This window comes from Procambarus clarkii, chromosome 56 (assembly GCF_040958095.1).
Source record: "Procambarus clarkii isolate CNS0578487 chromosome 56, FALCON_Pclarkii_2.0, whole genome shotgun sequence".
NCBI lineage: Eukaryota > Metazoa > Arthropoda > Malacostraca > Decapoda > Cambaridae > Procambarus > Procambarus clarkii.
The window spans coordinates 8,777,037-8,797,950 of NC_091205.1; the positions used below are offsets into that span (position 1 = coordinate 8,777,037).

At 38.4% G+C, this 20,914-nt stretch overlaps 1 long non-coding RNA gene across 2 annotated transcripts in view; it reads right to left on the minus strand.

The window, feature by feature from the left end:
* LOC138353074 (uncharacterized) overlaps window positions 1-20,914 on the minus strand; it is a 47,164-nt gene that overhangs the window by 2,894 nt on the left and 23,356 nt on the right. The window contains exons 1-3 of one of the 2 annotated variants that reach the window (XR_011223020.1): window positions 14,081-14,180; window positions 9,375-9,534; window positions 8,572-8,678 (exon numbers count right to left, since the gene is read on the minus strand). This is a non-coding gene — a long non-coding RNA (uncharacterized lncRNA). Of the gene's footprint in view, window positions 1-8,571; window positions 8,679-9,374; window positions 9,535-14,080; window positions 14,181-20,914 lie in introns of those variants that run through there. The other variant, XR_011223019.1, reaches the window with a different exon arrangement.

A 20,914-nucleotide genomic window follows, 5' to 3' on the forward strand; every position in this document is an offset into this window, starting at 1 on the left:
ACAAAAGAAGTAGATAGTTCGAGATATATATATCTCAAACATCTCTACCTCCCGAAGGCACCAGATGAGTGAGGGGTCAGTCTGCAATTTTTGTCAAGCCACTGTCAATGTGAGAGAACTCGTGTCCAGCTTATAAGCCTATACTTGCATAAACCACAAGTGAAGATAAACAATCTTTGGACAACACCCACCAGTGGGACTCGAACCCAGAAAGCACAACTACCTTCCAGTAGCTGGCATAACTAGTATGCTTTAACCCACTACGCCATCAGACCTTACAAAAGAAGTAGATAGTTCGAGATATATATATCTCAAACATCTCTACCTCCCGAAGGCACCAGATGAGTGAGGGGTCAGTCTGCAATTTTCGTCAAGCCACTGTCAATGTGAGAGAACTCGTGTCCAGCTTATAAGCCTATACTTGCATAAACCACAAGTGAAGATAAACAATCTTTGGACAACACCCACCAGTGGGACTCGAACCCAGAAAGCACAACTACCTTCCAGTAGCTGGCATAACTAGTATGCTTTAACCCACTACGCCATCAGACCTTACAAAAGAAGTAGATAGTTCGAGATATATATATCTCAAACATCTCTACCTCCCGAAGGCACCAGATGAGTGAGGGGTCAGTCTGCAATTTTCGTCAAGCCACTGTCAATGTGAGAGAACTCGTGTCCAGCTTATAAGCCTATACTTGCATAAACCACAAGTGAAGATAAACAATCTTTGGACAACACCCACCAGTGGGACTCGAACCCAGAAAGCACAACTACCTTCCAGTAGCTGGCATAACTAGTATGCTTTAACCCACTACGCCATCAGACCTTACAAAAGAAGTAGATAGTTCGAGATATATATATCTCAAACATCTCTACCTCCCGAAGGCACCAGATGAGTGAGGGGTCAGTCTGCAATTTTCGTCAAGCCACTGTCAATGTGAGAGAACTCGTGTCCAGCTTATAAGCCTATACTTGCATAAACCACAAGTGAAGATAAACAATCTTTGGACAACACCCACCAGTGGGACTCGAACCCAGAAAGCACAACTACCTTCCAGTAGCTGGCATAACTAGTATGCTTTAACCCACTACGCCATCAGACCTTACAAAAGAAGTAGATAGTTCGAGATATATATATCTCAAACATCTCTACCTCCCGAAGGCACCAGATGAGTGAGGGGTCAGTCTGCAATTTTCGTCAAGCCACTGTCAATGTGAGAGAACTCGTGTCCAGCTTATAAGCCTATACTTGCATAAACCACAAGTGAAGATAAACAATCTTTGGACAACACCCACCAGTGGGACTCGAACCCAGAAAGCACAACTACCTTCCAGTAGCTGGCATAACTAGTATGCTTTAACCCACTACGCCATCAGACCTTACAAAAGAAGTAGATAGTTCGAGATATATATATCTCAAACATCTCTACCTCCCGAAGGCACCAGATGAGTGAGGGGTCAGTCTGCAATTTTCGTCAAGCCACTGTCAATGTGAGAGAACTCGTGTCCAGCTTATAAGCCTATACTTGCATAAACCACAAGTGAAGATAAACAATCTTTGGACAACACCCACCAGTGGGACTCGAACCCAGAAAGCACAACTACCTTCCAGTAGCTGGCATAACTAGTATGCTTTAACCCACTACGCCATCAGACCTTACAAAAGAAGTAGATAGTTCGAGATATATATATCTCAAACATCTCTACCTCCCGAAGGCACCAGATGAGTGAGGGGTCAGTCTGCAATTTTCGTCAAGCCACTGTCAATGTGAGAGAACTCGTGTCCAGCTTATAAGCCTATACTTGCATAAACCACAAGTGAAGATAAACAATCTTTGGACAACACCCACCAGTGGGACTCGAACCCAGAAAGCACAACTACCTTCCAGTAGCTGGCATAACTAGTATGCTTTAACCCACTACGCCATCAGACCTTACAAAAGAAGTAGATAGTTCGAGATATATATATCTCAAACATCTCTACCTCCCGAAGGCACCAGATGAGTGAGGGGTCAGTCTGCAATTTTCGTCAAGCCACTGTCAATGTGAGAGAACTCGTGTCCAGCTTATAAGCCTATACTTGCATAAACCACAAGTGAAGATAAACAATCTTTGGACAACACCCACCAGTGGGACTCGAACCCAGAAAGCACAACTACCTTCCAGTAGCTGGCATAACTAGTATGCTTTAACCCACTACGCCATCAGACCTTACAAAAGAAGTAGATAGTTCGAGATATATATATCTCAAACATCTCTACCTCCCGAAGGCACCAGATGAGTGAGGGGTCAGTCTGCAATTTTCGTCAAGCCACTGTCAATGTGAGAGAACTCGTGTCCAGCTTATAAGCCTATACTTGCATAAACCACAAGTGAAGATAAACAATCTTTGGACAACACCCACCAGTGGGACTCGAACCCAGAAAGCACAACTACCTTCCAGTAGCTGGCATAACTAGTATGCTTTAACCCACTACGCCATCAGACCTTACAAAAGAAGTAGATAGTTCGAGATATATATATCTCAAACATCTCTACCTCCCGAAGGCACCAGATGAGTGAGGGGTCAGTCTGCAATTTTCGTCAAGCCACTGTCAATGTGAGAGAACTCGTGTCCAGCTTATAAGCCTATACTTGCATAAACCACAAGTGAAGATAAACAATCTTTGGACAACACCCACCAGTGGGACTCGAACCCAGAAAGCACAACTACCTTCCAGTAGCTGGCATAACTAGTATGCTTTAACCCACTACGCCATCAGACCTTACAAAAGAAGTAGATAGTTCGAGATATATATATCTCAAACATCTCTACCTCCCGAAGGCACCAGATGAGTGAGGGGTCAGTCTGCAATTTTCGTCAAGCCACTGTCAATGTGAGAGAACTCGTGTCCAGCTTATAAGCCTATACTTGCATAAACCACAAGTGAAGATAAACAATCTTTGGACAACACCCACCAGTGGGACTCGAACCCAGAAAGCACAACTACCTTCCAGTAGCTGGCATAACTAGTATGCTTTAACCCACTACGCCATCAGACCTTACAAAAGAAGTAGATAGTTCGAGATATATATATCTCAAACATCTCTACCTCCCGAAGGCACCAGATGAGTGAGGGGTCAGTCTGCAATTTTCGTCAAGCCACTGTCAATGTGAGAGAACTCGTGTCCAGCTTATAAGCCTATACTTGCATAAACCACAAGTGAAGATAAACAATCTTTGGACAACACCCACCAGTGGGACTCGAACCCAGAAAGCACAACTACCTTCCAGTAGCTGGCATAACTAGTATGCTTTAACCCACTACGCCATCAGACCTTACAAAAGAAGTAGATAGTTCGAGATATATATATCTCAAACATCTCTACCTCCCGAAGGCACCAGATGAGTGAGGGGTCAGTCTGCAATTTTCGTCAAGCCACTGTCAATGTGAGAGAACTCGTGTCCAGCTTATAAGCCTATACTTGCATAAACCACAAGTGAAGATAAACAATCTTTGGACAACACCCACCAGTGGGACTCGAACCCAGAAAGCACAACTACCTTCCAGTAGCTGGCATAACTAGTATGCTTTAACCCACTACGCCATCAGACCTTACAAAAGAAGTAGATAGTTCAAGATATATATATCTCAAACATCTCTACCTCCCGAAGGCACCAGATGAGTGAGGGGTCAGTCTGCAATTTTCGTCAAGCCACTGTCAATGTGAGAGAACTCGTGTCCAGCTTATAAGCCTATACTTGCATAAACCACAAGTGAAGATAAACAATCTTTGGACAACACCCACCAGTGGGACTCGAACCCAGAAAGCACAACTGCCTTCCAGTAGCTGGCATAACTAGTATGCTTTAACCCACTATGCCATCAGACCTTACAAAAGAAGTAGATAGTTCGAGATATATATATCTCAAACATCTCTACCTCCCGAAGGCACCAGATGAGTGAGGGGTCAGTCTGCAATTTTCGTCAAGCCACTGTCAATGTGAGAGAACTCGTGTCCAGCTTATAAGCCTATACTTGCATAAACCACAAGTGAAGATAAACAATCTTTGGACAACACCCACCAGTGGGACTCGAACCCAGAAAGCACAACTACCTTCCAGTAGCTGGCATAACTAGTATGCTTTAACCCACTACGCCATCAGACCTTACAAAAGAAGTAGATAGTTCGAGATATATATATCTCAAACATCTCTACCTCCCGAAGGCACCAGATGAGTGAGGGGTCAGTCTGCAATTTTCGTCAAGCCACTGTCAATGTGAGAGAACTCGTGTCCAGCTTATAAGCCTATACTTGCATAAACCACAAGTGAAGATAAACAATCTTTGGACAACACCCACCAGTGGGACTCGAACCCAGAAAGCACAACTACCTTCCAGTAGCTGGCATAACTAGTATGCTTTAACCCACTACGCCATCAGACCTTACAAAAGAAGTAGATAGTTCGAGATATATATATCTCAAACATCTCTACCTCCCGAAGGCACCAGATGAGTGAGGGGTCAGTCTGCAATTTTCGTCAAGCTAGTTGCTAGGAAGGTAGTTGTGCTTTCTGGGTTCGAGTCCCACTGGTGGGTGTTGTCCAAAGATTGTTTATCTTCACTTGTGGTTTATGCAAGTATAGGCTTATAAGCTGGACACGAGTTCTCTCACATTGACAGTGGCTTGACGAAAATTGCAGACTGACCCCTCACTCATCTGGTGCCTTCGGGAGGTAGAGATGTTTGAGATATATATATCTCGAACTATCTACTTCTTTTGTAAGGTCTGATGGCGTAGTGGGTTAAAGCATACTAGTTATGCCAGCTACTGGAAGGTAGTTGTGCTTTCTGGGTTCGAGTCCCACTGGTGGGTGTTGTCCAAAGATTGTTTATCTTCACTTGTGGTTTATGCAAGTATAGGCTTATAAGCTGGACACGAGTTCTCTCACATTGACAGTGGCTTGACGAAAATTGCAGACTGACCCCTCACTCATCTGGTGCCTTCGGGAGGTAGAGATGTTTGAGATATATATATCTCGAACTATCTACTTCTTTTGTAAGGTCTGATGGCGTAGTGGGTTAAAGCATACTAGTTATGCCAGCTACTGGAAGGTAGTTGTGCTTTCTGGGTTCGAGTCCCACTGGTGGGTGTTGTCCAAAGATTGTTTATCTTCACTTGTGGTTTATGCAAGTATAGGCTTATAAGCTGGACACGAGTTCTCTCACATTGACAGTGGCTTGACGAAAATTGCAGACTGACCCCTCACTCATCTGGTGCCTTCGGGAGGTAGAGATGTTTGAGATATATATATCTCGAACTATCTACTTCTTTTGTAAGGTCTGATGGCGTAGTGGGTTAAAGCATACTAGTTATGCCAGCTACTGGAAGGTAGTTGTGCTTTCTGGGTTCGAGTCCCACTGGTGGGTGTTGTCCAAAGATTGTTTATCTTCACTTGTGGTTTATGCAAGTATAGGCTTATAAGCTGGACACGAGTTCTCTCACATTGACAGTGGCTTGACGAAAATTGCAGACTGACCCCTCACTCATCTGGTGCCTTCGGGAGGTAGAGATGTTTGAGATATATATATCTCGAACTATCTATTTCTTTTGTAAGGTCTGATGGCGTAGTGGGTTAAAGCATACTAGTTATGCCAGCTACTGGAAGGTAGTTGTGCTTTCTGGGTTCGAGTCCCACTGGTGGGTGTTGTCCAAAGATTGTTTATCTTCACTTGTGGTTTATGCAAGTATAGGCTTATAAGCTGGACACGAGTTCTCTCACATTGACAGTGGCTTGACGAAAATTGCAGACTGACCCCTCACTCATCTGGTGCCTTCGGGAGGTAGAGATGTTTGAGATATATATATCTCGAACTATCTACTTCTTTTGTAAGGTCTGATGGCGTAGTGGGTTAAAGCATACTAGTTATGCCAGCTACTGGAAGGTAGTTGTGCTTTCTGGGTTCGAGTCCCACTGGTGGGTGTTGTCCAAAGATTATATATATATATATATATATATATATATATATAATTTCGTAAACCTCACCCTGTAAACATTCATGTTTCTACATGTTAAACAAGCTACGAGGATGAGGGAAGGGGATGTTCCCTCCATGCTGGATATTATATTTACCAGGAAAGAGAAAGATATATTTATCATTCAGTACCTCCCTCCTTTGGTACCTCCCTTTTCCTCCTTTCAGTACCTCCCTCCTTTTACCCAAGTGACATTGTCACTTGGGTAAAAGTGACCATGTCTTTTTGGGAATAAAGTATGCAATGCATTATAATCTGGAAGAAAATGTGCTTGAAGCAGTTGAAAAACCTGACTTGTGGAGAGGTCATTATGGGGAACTCAGATATATCCTTAAGGAATTTGACAAACACTTGCTGTTAGGACATGAAGTAAATGAGATGTATGTCAAGTTTTGTGAAATATATGATAATGGCACAACAAAATTTATACAAAAGCAGAGATGCAGAACTAGGAAAAAGGGAAAAATTGCCCAAACATACAAGCAATACAAAGATGCGAGAAACAACAATAGCAGTAAGGAGAGGGGCAGAAAGACTATGACTTTCGGTCATATTCAACAACACAAATATACATACACACACACACATTATTGGAAAAAATTGGAATTGGAATATTGGAAAAAATAATTAAAACTAAATGGGTAGAACACCTAGAGAGAAATGATATAATTTCAGACAGACAGTATGGTTTTCGATTTGGAAGATCCTGTGTATCGAATTTACTCAGTTTCTATGATCGAGCAACAGATATATTACAGGAAAGAGATGGTTGGGTTGACTGCATCTATCTGGACCTAAAAAAGGCATTCGACAGAGTTCCACATAGAGAGGTTGTTCTGGAAACTGGAAAATATTGGAGGGGTGACAGGTAAGCTTCTAACATGGATGAAAAATTTTCTGACTGATAGAAAAATGAGGGCAATAATCAGAGGCAATGTATCGGACTGGAGAAATGTCACAAGTGGAGTACCACAGGGTTCAGTTCTTGCACCAGTGATGTTTATTGTCTACATAAATGATCTACCAGTTGGTATACAGAATTACATGAACATGTTTGCTGATGATGCTAAGATAATAGGAAGGATAAGAAATTTAGATGATTGTCATGCCCTTCAAGAAAACCTGGATAAAATAAGTATATGGAGCACCACTTGGCAAATGGAATTTAATGTTAATAAATGCCATGTTATGGAATGTGGAACAGGAGAACATAGACCCCACACAACCTATACATTATGTGAGAAATCTTTAAAGAATTCTGATAAAGAAAGAATCTAGGGGTGGTTCTAGATAGAAAACTATCACCTGAGGACCACATAAAGAATATTGTGCGAGGAGCCTATGCTACGCTTTCTAACTTTAGAATTGCGTTTAAATACATGGATGGTGATATACTAAAGAAATTGTTCATGACTTTTGTTACGCCAAAGCTAGAATATGCAGCTGTTGTGTGGTGCCCAACAACATAAGTTGGCCCATATCTTAAGAAGCACATCAACAAACTGGAAAAGGTGCAAAGACATGCTACTAAGTGGCTCCCAGAACTGAAGGGCAAGAGCTACGAGGAGAGGTTAGAGGCATTAAATATGCCAAAACTAAAAGACAGAAGAAAGAGGTGATATGATCACTACATACAAAATAGTAACAGGAATTGATAAAATCGACAGGGAAGATTTCCTGAGACCTGGAACTTCAAGAACAGGAGGTCATAGATTGAAACTAGCTTAACACAGATGTTAAAGAAATATAAGAAAATTCACTTTCGCAAATAGCGTGGTAGACGGTTGGAACAAGTTTGGTGAGAAGGTGGTGGAGGCCAAGACTGTCAGTAGTTTCAAAGTGTTATATGACAAAGAGTGCTGGGAAGACGGTCTCATCCTGTAACTACACTTAGGTAATTACACACACACACACACACTATATATATATATATATATATATATATATATATATATATATATATATATATATATATATATATATATATATATATATATATATATATATATATATATATGTCGTACCTAGTAGCCAGAATGCACTTTTCAGCCTTCTATGCAAGGCCCGATTTGCCTAATAAGCCAAGTTTTCATGAATTAATATATTTTCTCTATTTTTTTTCTTATGAAATGATAAAGCTATCCATTTCATTATGTATGAGGTCAATTCTTTTTTTATTGGAGTTAAAATTAATATAGATATATGACCGAACCTAACCAACCCTACCTAACCTATCTTTATAGGTTAGGTTAGGTAGCTGAAAATGTTAGGTTAGGTAGTCGAAAAAACATTAATTCATGAAAACTTGGCTTATTAGGCAAATCGGGCCTTGCATAGTAGGCTGAGATGTGCATTCTGGCTACTAGGTACGACACATTATATATATATTTATATATATATATATATATATATATATATATATATATATATATTATATATATATATATATATATATATATATATATATATATATATATATATATATATATATATATATATATATCGGACAATTAGTAAAAAAAAAAAAAAAAAAAAATTAAATTATTTTACCTTGTACCTAGATCCACCAGGCCTGTTTGGTGCATGTTTCAGTACTTCAGAAATCTGGAAGGTCACATCCTCCTCCTCAACTTGTGGATGTGCGTTGATAGATGATTCTGTAAAATTAAGTTATTTATATAATAATAAATTCAGTATAACAATAATATTCTGTAAAATTAAAAGTAATTTATACATCAATCAGATAAAACTCTCCAGAGATGGTGATACACAACATATAAAGGACAAGTTTCAGAACAAAATATGCATTTAGGAATAAGGTTTTGTACATGTAGGTAGCACATGAGAAAATAAGTGGAAGGTGATCAAGTTTATATTAACATGTTAATGGCTTTGTTAAGGCTTTGCAAGAATGAAAAAATATTAATAATATAATATCACCTACCAATTAATTGTACATCATTTATAAGTCAATTATTTCCATTATTATTATTCAATACTAATGATATAAAAATGCATTTTGTAATCTACTATTTATGCAAGTATTAAGCACAGGATCATGAAATAAACTGCAAAATACTGTAATGGATAAACCAATTAAGTTTACATTTTCCTATAGCTAAGTCAGTCAGTTCTATTAGCAGCAGAGAACAATTATGCCCAACCTCTATTAAATGAAACAATCTTAAGAGCAAGTGATAGAAATATAATCATTTATGCTTGGGAAAATATTATGGAATGGTTCCAAATATGAAAAATATTAAGTTTTTTGGTTAAAATTTTTTAACTTAAAATTTAAATTTTTAAGTGAATTTTAAACTTTAAAAAAATTATTTAATTTTTTGGTTACTTACTTAAAATAACATTATATAGTTCTTGTTTTTGTAGAAATGCCAATTTCTTCTTTTGCCCTTCCAGACTGTATAGTGACCACAGACCGTTTGTTCATATCTTCATTATTCTTCGAACCGTGGTTGCACAATCAGACCCACGTACACTGGTTAAAAGCATCACCTAAAAGCAACAACAAAAATGTAGTACACTGACGAATTTTGAATGAATATATATATATATATATATATATATATATATATATATATATATATATATATGCCATATACATATGCTATGTTGTATGCTACAACTTGGCTGATAATAAAGCCATTCACAACTGCAGGCCTAATAAAAAAAGGAGGTGGCATAGCAATATCTTACAAAGATACCTTCATCTGCAATAGTGTCATTAGTAATAGAGACGACTATTGTGAATATACCTTTGCCAAGTTCTCCAGTAAATCCCTTAAATCCTCCTTGACTATTGGAGCCATCTATAGATTTCCCAATACCAACATAGCTTCATTCTCAGGTAACGTAAGGAATCTTATCATAAATAACAATCTCAACAAAAATCAAACCAACTTAGTGGTTTGTAATGGTGAACAAAACATGCAGATACTGTACTTATATATAACCTGTGAATAGAGTGTAATAACAGCAAAACTATTTGTTTATTGTTTTATGACCATAATAATTGAATCACTAATATGATTCACTAATATATAATCCTAATAATAATCACTAATATATAATCCATTGAGCATGCTGCATCTCTTTCAGTCTCTTTGCAATTTCAACAAGAGGGTTTTTAATTGATCGAACCATATTCTTAAAGTAAAGTAAATGAGATGTATTCCATATTTTGCAAAATATACGATGAAGGCACACAAACATTCATACCAAAACTGAAGGGCAGGATTTATGAGGAGACATTAGAGGCATTAAATATTCCAAAACTAGAAGACAGAAGGAAAAGAGAAGATATGATCACTACGTACAAAACAGTAACAGGAATTGATAAACTTGATAGGGAAGATTTCCCGAGACCTGGAATTTCAAGAACAAGAGTTTATAGATTTAAACGAACTAAACAAAGATGCCGAAGAAATATAAGATAATTCACTTTTGCAAACAGAATGGTAAACGGTTGGAACAAGTTAGGTGAGAAGGTGGTGGAGGCCAAAACCGTCAAAAGTTTCAAAGCATTATATGACAAAGAGTGCTGGGAAAATGGGACACCACGAGTGTAGCTCTCATCCTGTAACTACACTTAGGATTTCCTTAAGTACTTTCATATTTAAATAATACGTGTTCAGAAGGAATCAAGTAAATGTAAATTATTTCAGGAGGAATGATTCCTTCTGAAGATATATTATTGAAATACGAAAGTACTTATCTTCAGAAGGAATCATTCCTCCTGAAATAATTTACATTTACTTGATTCCTTCTGAACATGTATTATTTAAATATGAAAGTACTTAAGGAATTTCCTGTTTCAATTCTTCTTCCGTGGTCTGACACTCACATTTTTCACCACATGTTAATTTCCGTGATTTACACACACACACAAATTTATACACACACACATATAATATATTATATATATATTTATATACTGTGTATATATATATATATATATATATATATATATATATATATATATATATATGTCGTACCTAGTAGCCAGAACTCACTTTTTGGCCTACTATGCAAGGCCCGATTTGCCTAATAAGCCAAGTTTTCCTGAGTTAATATATTTTTTCTAATTTTTTTCTTATGAAATGATAAAGCTACCCATTTCATTATGTATGAGGTCAATTTTTTTTTATTGGAGTTAAAATTAACGTAGATATATGACCGAACCTAACCAACCCTACCTAACCTAACCTAACCTATCTTTATACGTTAGGTTTGGATAGGTAGCCGAAAAAGTTAGGTTAGGTTAGGTTAGGTAGGTTAGGTAGTCGAAAAACAATTAATTCATGAAAACTTGGCTTATTAGGCAAATCGGGCCTTGCATAGTAGGCTGAGAAGTGCGTTCTGGCTACTAGGTACGACATATATATATATATATATATATATATATATATATATATATATATATATATATGTCGTACCTAGTAGCCAGAACTCACTTCTCAGCCTACTATGCAAGGCCCGATTTGCCTAATAAGCCAAGTTTTCATGAATTAATGTTTTTTCGTCTACCTAACCTACCTAACCTAACCTAACCTAGCTTTTTTTGGCTACCTAACCTAACCTTACCTATATATATAGGTTAGGTTAGGTTAGGTAGGGTTGGTTAGGTTCGGTCATATATCTACGTTAATTTTAACTCCAATAAAAAAAAATTGACCTCATACATAGTGAAAAGGGTAGCTTTATCATTTCATAAGAAAAAAATTATAGTAAATATATTAATTCAGGAAAACTTGGCTTATTAGGCAAATCGGGCCTTGAATAGTAGGCTGAGAAGTGAGTTCTGGCTACTAGGTACGACATATATATATATATATATATATATATATATATATATATATATGTCGTACCTAGTAGCCAGAACGCACTTCTCAGCCTACTATGCAAGGCCCGATTTGCCCAATAAGCCAAGTTTTCATGAATTAATTGTTTTTCGACGACCTAACCTACCTAACCTAACCTAACCTAACTTTTTCGGCTACCTAACCTAACCTAACCTATAGAGATAGGTTAGGTTAGGTAGGGTTGGTTAGGTTTGGTCATATATCTACGTTAATTTTAACTACAATAAAAAATAATTGACCTCATACATAATGAAATGGGTAGCTTTATCTTTTCATAAGGAAACTATTAGAGAAAATATATTAATTCATGAAAACTTGGCTTATTAGGCAAATCGGGCCTTGCATAGTAGGCTGACAAGTGCGTTCTGGCTACTAGGTACGACATATATATATATATATATATATGTCGTACCTAGTAGCCAGAACTCACTTCTCAGCCTACTATTCAAGGCCCGATTTGCCTAGTAAGCCAAGTTTTCCTGAATTAATATATTTACTATAATTTTTTTCTTATGAAATGATAAAGCAACCCTTTTCTCTATGTATGAGGTCAATTTTATTTTATTGGAGTTAAAATTAACGTAGATATATGACCGAACCTAACCAACCCTACCTAACCTAACCTAACCTATATTTATAGGTAAGGTTAGGTTAGGTAGCCAAAAAAAGCTAGGTTAGGTTAGGTTAGGTAGGTTAGGTAGACGAAAAAACATTAATTCATGAAAACTTGGCTTATTAGGCAAATCAGGCCTTGAATAGTAGGCTGAGAAGTGCGTTCTGGCTATTAGGTACGACATATATATATATATATATATATATATATATATATATATATATATATATATATATATATATGCATATAAATATATTATATATATACTGATAATTAGCTAAAAATAAATTCAAGTAAATGTAAATTATTTTACCTTGCACCTAGATCCACCAAGCTTGTATGGTGTGCATTTCAGTACTTCGGAAATCTGGAACGATCTGGAATCTCTTATCTGCAATGAAACAATACATATTATTGCACTTGCCACAATACCACACAAGAATCAGTACGCCTTACCACACAATCAGTATGACTGTTTTCAGCGAGCCACTGAACACAATTTCAGCGAGCCACTGAACACAATAACCCCAATAAATGGGGTTAAATCAGAGTGGGAAAATGTAAGTGGAGTTCCTCAAAAACTCTGTCCTGGGACCTCTGTAATTCATAATATATACAAATAATTTAGACTCAGGTTTGATCAGCAATATTTGAAAATTTCCAGATGATACAAAAGGGATTTTTTTCTGGATTCAGGATTATTTTTTTTATGGCTGAAAACATGTTTTCAGCAATAAAAGAAATACAGTATTGCTGGAACAACCGTCGACATCTTCAAGAGAAAACCTGAACATCTTCAAGAAGTGCTGGACAAACAAGGCTGTGGTGGATATGTGGGCCTGAGGGGCCTGTCCAAGCAACAGCCTGTTGGATCAAGCTCTCACATGTCAAGCCTGGCCTTGGAAGGGCTTGGTGAGTAGAACAACTACCAGAACCCTATAATGCATGTATCAAGCAGATAACTAGGTTGTAGAGGATAGATAACATAGCGATTATAAGAAAACTAAAAACTCACTGGAAGCAATATAAATTACAAGAGTTGATACTCAACTTCTTTCTATTGTACCTCCCGTGTGTCAGCTTATCACTCTACTGCTAATATCACGGTATTGCAGAATATCTGTCTCTACATTGCCAAGGTGTCCAGGCAGTGAGCACCACATAATGCAGTGCAGTCCTGTAAGAATAAGCACAGTAAGTATGGGCATGGAGGGGGTGCAGCAGTGGCTTGTGAAGGGCTGGAGAGTAAATGGACATGCCCAGGAATAAAAAGCATTAGGGTAACAGAACATAGCCCATAAAAATAGTAATGACTGTGAATGAATAATTATATGAATGCAATAATATTTCATATCTCAATAGGAATACTAAGCAGGGTGCAAGACAAGGTACTGGTGGTGATAGTGGTTGGTACAAGTCCTCACATCCCCACAGACACCAGTAACAGCCCTCACTTCCCAACACAGTACCCTTGTTCCTTACTCAACACCCCCTTGGACCTTTATTACAGAAAAATAGAATCAATTAATATAATAAAATATAAAATATAAGTGTTTACTGTACTTACAATAATACTATCGGTGGAACACAAAATCTTCTTCTTCTTGATAGTAGGTGCAGTTTGCATGAAGGGTTTGTCCTCGCCATGACTGAACTGAAGACAAAATGGCCGCTGTGTTGATATGGTGTCAGATGACGCTGTGACGTCACAGGTGAGGGACGCTTTGCGCAATTACTCCCTCGTCGCTTGACCCCATCATTAATAATTTTGTTATTTTTATTATTTTATTTTTATTTATTTATGTACAAGAAGTTACATTGGGGGTTAACAGAGAATATAGAAAATAAGTTGAATTAACATTCTTGTAAAGCCACTAGCACGCATAGCGTTTTGGGTAAGTCCTTAAACAGATTTTTTTTATAAATTAACAGTAAAATTGATAAAAAATGTTAGCAGGTATTTTACAGCTTTTCTTTACAGGTACAGATAATTTTAAGTAGAATAATTACAGTAAAATCAGCAAAAGTGTTTGCAGGTAATTTGAAGAAATTTTGACACAAAAGCAGATCAGAATGATACACAATAATAACAATACACAATAAAGAAACAAGGATTACTAGGTACATGAGGATTGCATTTCAGGGTTATACATTGGTTCACTGAAGCACAATATGAAGATCATTTCGAGGAAAAGTTTCAAGGAATAATGCAGTAGTATATGCACTGAATACAACAACCATGATATCAGATGATATCTAAGATTACAATGTTAAAGTAATATGGCTTAGGTACAAATATTGGGGGATTGAGTAACACTAGAAACAGTGTGAAGATAAAGCCCATGGTAGAAAACTATGAAGATGAAATTAGGTACTTTTTGGTTTTATTTTTGAATATGGCAGAAGTTGGACAGCTTTTCAAATCATTAGGGAGTGAGTTCCATAGACTAGGTACCTTTATTTACATAGAGTGTTTACATAGATTAAGTTTGACTCTGGGGATATCAAAGAGATATTTATGACTGGTGGGGTGGCCATATGTGTTCTATTACATCTGTCCAGGAAGAGTTTCAGAACAGGGTTTGCACTTAGAAAAAGGGTTTTATAAACGTAATTTACACAGGAGAATGTATGGAGTGAATTTATGATTAGCATGTTTAGGGATTTGAACAAGGGAGCTGTGTGTTGTCTGAAGGTAGAGTTAGTTATTGTCCTGATAGCAGATTTTTACTGGATGATGATGGGCTTGAGGTAGTTTGCAGAGGTTGAACCTCAAGCACAAATACCATAAGAATGATAGGGATAGATAAGTGCATAATAGAGTGAGAGGAGAGCAGAGTAGGGTACATAATATCTGATCTTAGAGAGTATACCAACTGTTATAGAAACCTTTTTAGTTATGTGTTGTATATGGGTGCGGAAGGTGAGTCTCTTGTCTAGGAATAGGCCAAGGAACTTTCCATCATTTTTATTGTTAATGTTTACATTACCTATCTGAAGCTGAATTGCATTTGTTGATTTGTTTCCAAATAAGATATAGTAGATCTTTTCTATGTTTAGTGTGAGTTTGTTGGTTGACATCCACAAGTAGACTTTTTTTAATTAATTGTTTACAACATTATTTAACAGGAATGGGTTGGGGTCAGAGTAGATGAGTAGTATCATCAGCCAACAATATAGGTTTAAGTATGTTAGAGACATTAGGGAGATCATTGATGTATATAAGAAACAGGAGGGTCCTAGGATGCTGCTCTGTGGCACCCCTATGGTAAGTGGTAGAGTGGGAGAGGTTATATCATTGATGGCTACATATTGGTGTCTGTTACTAAGATAGGATCGGATATAGTTCAGGGCAGTTCAAAGTTGTTGTTGTATTTGTGTCTAGCTTCAGACACAAGCATGTTACAGTTATGTCTTAAGGAGTTGAGAGCAATTAAGGATGATAAAGAGTCACTTACAATTAATGTATCAAGTTTGGATACTTGTACACATTTCAGTGCAAGGAGCAAGGCAAATAGTTCAGTCTGAAGGGTAGAGGCCCAGTTGTTTATACGGACTCCCCACTCAAAATATAAGTCATAGCCTATTGTCAGGACAACTGCACTTCCAGCTGCACCCGTTGGGCGCTGTAGGAAACCTTCAGTGTATATGATTTGAGAGAGAGAATGCTCTGTGGACAGAGCATCAATATGGCTTAAGACGTTGAGCTTTGCCTCAAAACAAAGCTGGGACTGATCTCTAATTTGCTCCTTTGATGGAAAGGGAGGGATTAAAATTGAAAAGGGTGTAATTTCCTACAGTGCAGAAAAGTGATATTGTTGTCTCTCTTGGTACAAATTATAAATCTGATACTTTCTGAGTTCAGTTCCAATTTTATTTATCTATTTGAAACAATGTTTACATTCAATAGAGAAATTCTGGAGGGCTTCTGTGCAAGGGTTAGGATGAGATAGCCTAAGCATTTTTATACCAATTTGACAGTTAATTTTAGTAACACGATAAACAACGCTCGGAATATTAAGTTCCTTTCTCATATTAAGTATCTTTGTGGTACGAAGGCACCCAAGGATTATCCTCAAGGCTTTGTCTGCAATTTTTCAAGCCCTCCAAGCTTTCTTTCAGGATGCCTTAAAGTTAGTTTAGTTCATTTATTATGCACCCCATACCCATCTTGTGGGCGGTAGTGGAAAGGGTTGCAGAGGCACATAATGGGCTCAGGGACTGAACCCCACAATTCATTTAGCTCAGCAAGTTACAATCTTGATGAGCTAGTTACAAAATTCAGTATAAGTCGTCACATCAACAATGGGTTCGAGATCGACCACAAGTACAGTTTCTAAATTAAGCAACTGACATATGTGGAGAGCTAGTGTTACAATTGATATGTTTGTCCTGCACACCGCCCCCCATCCAGTGGGCAGCGGTGGATATGTTACAATCACTTAGTTACTACCTACAGTTAGCAAACTGGGGATATTTGGCTAAAATTTCTGGTAGCAGATCATTTTGAATGAAATATTTACATATCGTTGGTACATTGGTTATAGAATTGTCTCTGAATTCACTATCACATAGTGACGGAGGGTGTGCGAATAATTTTGTTGACACAGTTAACATTTGGTCAGATCTACATCAGCAGATAATGAGAATTCCCAGAAATACTTGTAACCGAGTCTAAGCCGAGCAGTAGTAACATCTAGAAGTCTACTGATTTTTTTGGATGAACCATAGATGTGTGGCTTCTCTTGCATGATAGTACTGAACGAAAGTTAATCGCCCCAAACACTTTCGCGTTTTGGGCAAGTTACCCCTCCACACTCCAGTTTTTTTTAGACATTCCCTGGTAGTGTGCGGAAATACTGAAAAGTGTATACTCTTTTCAACTTTGTCACCTTAATTCTCGTCCTATGTCTTTCATTTTGGTATCAATGCGTTCGCAATAGAATTCCCAACAGAACTATGTGCATATAATGTCAAAGCCAGCAGCGCGCTCCACCCGCCGACAAGATGAATGTAGGCCAAGGGAACCAGAAAAAGAAAGCTGAGCCACCCTCAGGCAACTCTCATTACATTAGAGAGCGTGGTAATACTGAAAAGTGTATACCCTTTTCAACTTTGTTACCTCAATTCTCATCCTAGGTTTTTCAATTTGGTATCAATGTGTTCGCAATAGAATTCTCTACAGGACTAAAGGCATATGAACTCCAAAAGTCCGGCTTACCATCCGCAACAAACAGAGTAAGCGAGAGTGTGTTACCAGGGAGCGCACAAGAGCGATAAAATGTATACACTCTTTCATTTTGGTCACCCCAATTGTCATCCTAGGTCTTTCATTTTGGTATCAATGTGTTAGCAATAGAATTATCTACAGGTTTAAATGCATATAAACTCCAAAAACAAGGTGTACCATCCGCACAAAACAGAGAAAGTGAGAGAAAGTAACCCGGGAGCACTCTAGTGCAATGTAATGTGAACACTCTTTTCACTTTGGTTACCTCAATTCTCGTCATATATCTTTCATTTTGGTATCAATGTGTTCGCAATTGTATCTGCTGGCATTTTACCCTTTGCTTGGATCTGAAGGGTTTTAGGCTCACCACGATGCAATCTGATAGTACCGCAGGTGTATATACCTATCTTCAAGCAGCAATTCACTCATTCAAACCGACTTATAATAGTTATCTATATATAAATGGTAATCTTTGTTCTACCTGTCCTATTCTACCTGTTAACCTGTCATATGAAGAAAGATTGTCAAAGCTTATATTACATTCTCTAGAAAAGCGAAGAATTAGGAGTGACATATAGTAGAGGTGCACAATGGGACGAATGGACATAACAAAGGGGACATTAATGGGGTATTAAAAGTAGCAACACAAGATAGAACTCGAAACAAAGTGTAAAAATTGGAAAAATTTAGATTTAGGAAAGAACTGCATGGGTAAATACACTGGGTTTGTACCTTAAGGTTCATGTATGCAATATTACAGAGTTCCAGTTAACTCCCATGCATGCAATCAATTTATGTTATGTTTATGTTTTTTATGTTAAAATGTTTTTGTTGATTTGTTTGTATATTTTCATAAGTAAACCATGCTTACCGTCTTATTCCAAGTTTTATGATAACTTTGCAAGGTTTAAAACATAAAGTTCAACATATATTCTGGTTTTCATACAGGAATTATATGTTAATATAACATCATAATAACGTAATGATGTCGTGTAAATAACGTTATACTGACGTCATATAAATGTTATATTTATGTTATAAGAACGTAAATTGGATAGGTTTACATAAAGTAAACAAAAAAAACTAAATGTTGACTGAAAATTATTTATTCTTAAATATAAAGCATGAAAACATTATAATACCATAGCATTCACTATTATTTTTAAATTTTTACATAAATCTTAAAAAACTGTGTCTCAAGAATAAATGTTTTTAGTTATATCCTTTGGTTTTAAGAACGTCAGATATACGTATTTATGTCAAAAGTTACAGTATTACCTTTGTGGCACCATTTAAAAACGTCCACAAACGTTCTGTGTTTGCTGGGTGCGTCCTAACACACCGACCTTGCTACGCCAATACTCACCTTACCGACCACTACCTGGCGCCCCTGCACCACCATATACTCCACAACACCACACTCCATACCAGGCGTCCAAACGCCACTACACTACACCACCCAATGGCGTCCCCAACGCCCTCAACACAACACCCGGCGTCCCCAACACAACACACAACGTCCCCAACGCCCTCAACACAACACACGGCGTCCCCAACGCCCTCAACACAACACACGGCGTCCCCAACGCCCTCAACACAACACACGGCGTCCCCAACGCCCTCAACACAACACACGGCGTCCCCAACGCCCTCAACACAACACACGGCGTCCCCAACGCCCTCAACATACACACAGCGTCTTCAACGCCATCAACACAACACACACGGCGTCCCCCAACACCATTACCACCACAGGCATATGCCTTGCGCCAGAGCGCATCAAAACACCATGAGACGTCACCACCAATAACACCACCAATAAGTAACCAGATGCCACACACACTCCCTTTTCTCTCGTAATCCGTTAATTACCTGAGCAACACTCGTCAGGCATAATTTCTTGTGTAGTGGCCACCCGCCACACTCTATCACCTGCGTTAACATACTTCAACGCTAATGTCTACAATACACCCGGTGTTACAACAACCAGTTATGCTACACATGCTACACCTTGGCGCTACAATGCCAACAATGTCATACACTATACTACATCCATAATATCAACAGTCAAAACATGCACATTACACTACAGTAAACTAGTCATTACGCTGGCGTCTAATACGGCACTACACATGCATTACACTACTCACCCTCGTAATTCCGCCAATATACAATCATGCACTACACTTGGCGTCCAAACGCCAGTACACACTGCGTCGCCACCTCTGGATGCCACACACCCCCACCGACGGGACACGCTCCCCGTGTCCCAGGTATACCTCTCCATAATGCTACCTGCACCCACAAAAAAATCTCCATGGACCTCTCCACGGTACACGAGACATCGAACCCCAGACGTCAAATTACGTGTCGCTCGCTATGCCTAGGAGTTCACAATTTACTTCGCCTATTTTCTGTATCGATGTAACGCCTGAAATCGCTCGAATCTTTACGTAATATTTAATTATCTTTAAAATATTAGGTTTACACTTTACGTGAAATTTAATTTACGTCATATTACGTAGTTTTCACGCTTGATTTGTCCTTAGCAACGTTTTATCACTATTACCGCCTTACCAACGATATAAAACAAGCTCCAAGGTGCGGCTCGCTTAGCCCACCCATCGCTTGGCCCGCACATGGCCGCACATGGCCCACGCTGGCCCACATTCACCCGCGCTAGTTTACCTCGCCACTCTGTATACTCCGCACTACGAACACTGTATAATCCGCACTACGAACACTGCACTTGTTTTGGATCCCGATGCTTCAGTGGTCCAGACTTGCATCTTAGCCGTCTCTCATTGCGGGAATCTGGAAAGAAAGAAATAAACCCCACATGTGCCCCACAATAGCCTTGTCCCTTTAATTACCTAACTCCTCTGACCTGGTCTCACCTGACCCTTCTTTCCTCCGTCTAGTAACCACCATTCTCACCACAACCCGACGTCTACCATTTCCCGAACATTCCCTCACCAACTAAACCAGAAACACACATCCTTCATCTCGCAAAGTGTTCCAAAACCTGTTTGCGCTGCCACCAAATATGTCGTCTACCGATTCCCTAACATTCCCTCACCAACCAAACCAGGAACACTATGAGGGGACAGATGTAAGGTCTTTAATGGCCATCGGGTTTTGTCATTTAATTACAAAGAATAGACTCTGACA